Below are 2,713 nucleotides of genomic sequence, written 5' to 3' on the forward strand. Positions count from 1 at the left end.
ATTTTCCGAAGGAGACCCCTGCAGCCTCGGGGGCCCGCCCTGGCCGAGTCCTGGGGAGTCAGGCACCCACCAGCGCTGTCTCTCCCCCAGGCAGCCCCTCGCCCAGGCCACGTGACGTGGCTCCGCCTCGGTTTATCCTGGGACTATCCCGTCCCAGGGCTCCTCGTGCGGCTCCACCACCCACACCTGGGGCTGTTCTCTTCCTTAAAGAGCCATGGTTTGCGTGGCTCAGTGGTTGAGCATCGACCGACGAACCAGGAGGTCACGGTGCAATTCCCGGTCAGGGCACAGGCCCGGGTTGTGGGCTCGATCCCCAGTGGGGGGCGTGCAGGAGGCAGCCGATCCATGATTCTCTCTCATCATGGATGTTTCTATCTCTCCCTCTCCCTTCCTCTCTGAAATCAATACAAATAAATATATATTTTTAAAAGAGCCCTGATTACTTTCCAGGACCCGGGGAGAGGGCGGGGAGGCTGCTGATGGAGGTGTGGCCAGGCCTCCTAGCGGCTGGGCCAGCTCAGCCCCCCACAGGGCACAGGGACCAGGAGCCGGCGGCCGGGACTCCCGCAGGCCCCTGAGTTCCCCTGCGCAGGCGGCTCTCTCAGGGGGACCTCTGAGGCTGCCAACACACGGATGCCCAGAGCTGAGGGCGAGGCCTCAGGGAGACTGAGGTCCAAAGGGGGTGTCCAGACCTCCTCGGCTAAAAGACAGCGCTCTCTCCCTCTCTCTTCTTTCTCTGTCTCTCTGTCTCTCTCTCTCTCTCTCTCTCTCTCTCTCTCGCCTATCCTTACCTGCTATGCACGCAGGGTACAACAGCCAGCTTAACGGGGGGAATTCATGCCTCATTTCCTAGCGGCTAGTGTGGTCGGCAAACTGCGGCTCGAGAGCCACATGCGGCTCTTTGGCCCCTTGAGTGTGGCTCTTCCACAAAATACCACGTGCAGGCGCGCACATACAGTGCGATTGACACTTCGTGGCCCGTGCGCAGAAGTCGGTTTTCGGCCTGGGCGAGTCTATTTTGAAGAAGTGCTGTGGGTATTTGGCTCTGTTGACTCATGAGTCTGCCGACCAGGCTGGATTCTAGCCTGTCCTAACAAGACCACACGTGCCCCACCCAGGAGGCACCTGCAAACACCTTCGAGTGGAGCTCGGCCGGGAGGCCCACCCGGACCAGCACCCACCTCCCGCCCCGTCCGTGAAAAGGTGGCCTGGAACCGGGCCTGGAACCGCGCTGACCCAGTGCACGGGCCGTCACTCAGCTGCTGAGCCCCACCCCCCGTGCTGGGCGTCCCATCCCCGTCACACTGTCAGCCCGTGACCATGACCGCGACCGTGACCATGACCGCGACCGTGGGAGGGAGGGCAGCAGACACAGAGAGGCAAGCACCGGAGGCCAGGCCCCAGCGGGGGTCTCGGCCCACCCCCCGCGGGAGCCGCCCTCTCTGCAGCCAACACGCCTGCAACACGTGTGTCCTGGGGTCGCTGCAGGACCGGGAGGGGTTCACGCCTTCCCTCCCGCAACCCCCGCCCCCTCAGGCCTGCTCCGGGGTCCAGGCCTCTCCGCCCTCGAGGGTGAGGCCCCGCAGAGCCGTCTCCCCGAGCCGCTGCCGTCGGTTCCCGCTCAGCCGGTCACTGGGGTTGATGGCCGTGCGGACTTGCTCCTGTCCCCCCTCTTCCCTCTGGGTCCCCTCTTCCCGCGGCCGCATTTCCTGCTGCATCCAGGGGGCCCAGAGCACGTTTGGAGAGGGACGGGCTGTCCGCACCCCTGGGGCTCATAAGGTGTAGTCTGCTGCCCTCTGCTGGGCAGACACGGGAGAGCCTCATCTCAAAGGAGTGGACAGATTGGAGGCGGACAAGACGACCCCAAATTTCCGTTTGAAGCTGATATAACTGAGGTTGTTAAATATTTCTCTCCCCCCCTGCCCCACCCAACACTGTCGGAACCAGGCACGGCTGTCTACACCTTCCCTCTTCCCAGCCCGCCCGCCGTCCGTGCCACAATCCTGTTCTCCCAGGCGGTGGGTCTCCTTTGGGGGTTCAATGGTTCCCTCTGACTGACCTCTAGACTTTTCACCGTGTTGGGTGGCGAATGCGAATAAAAAGCCACCAGGCTCCCCCGGCCGGCGTGGCTCAGTGGTTAAGCGTCCACCTATGAACCAGGAGGTTAGGGTTCAATTCACGGTCTGGGCACAGGCCTGGGTTGCAGGCTGGCTCCCCAGTGTGGGGCGTGCTGATCCATGATTCTCACCATTGATGTTTCTCTCCCGCCCTTCCTCTCCCTCCCTGCCTGAAATCAATAAAAATATATATTTTCAAAAGCCCACAGGCTCCTCACAGGCTGCCCTGAGGGCTGGGGCGACCGGGAAAGGGGCCACGGCCAAGGTCTGTGCAGAGCGCACGGGAAGGCTTGGCGAGCAAAGGCCTGACATCCCTGAAACTTTAAAAGGGGGAACGAGGATTGTGTGGGGCTTCTAGCCCTTACACCGCGCAGCACGCGCTCTAAGACTTTCTCAGCTGGAAAACACAGGCTCCTCCAGCCCTTCACTGCCCTGTAACAACGTGTAAGACGACGCTGGGCCATGGGAGCTGACGCCTCATCAAACATGAAGCTTTTCCTCGTTAACGAGAACCATCCCCGTCTCACGGCCGCGTAGGCCTCACCGCAAAGCCGGTCACGCCTCCCGACCTCACAAACTCACATACGAGCGAAGAC

This window comes from Myotis daubentonii, chromosome 20 (genome assembly GCF_963259705.1).
Source record: "Myotis daubentonii chromosome 20, mMyoDau2.1, whole genome shotgun sequence".
Taxonomy (NCBI): Eukaryota; Metazoa; Chordata; class Mammalia; order Chiroptera; family Vespertilionidae; genus Myotis; species Myotis daubentonii.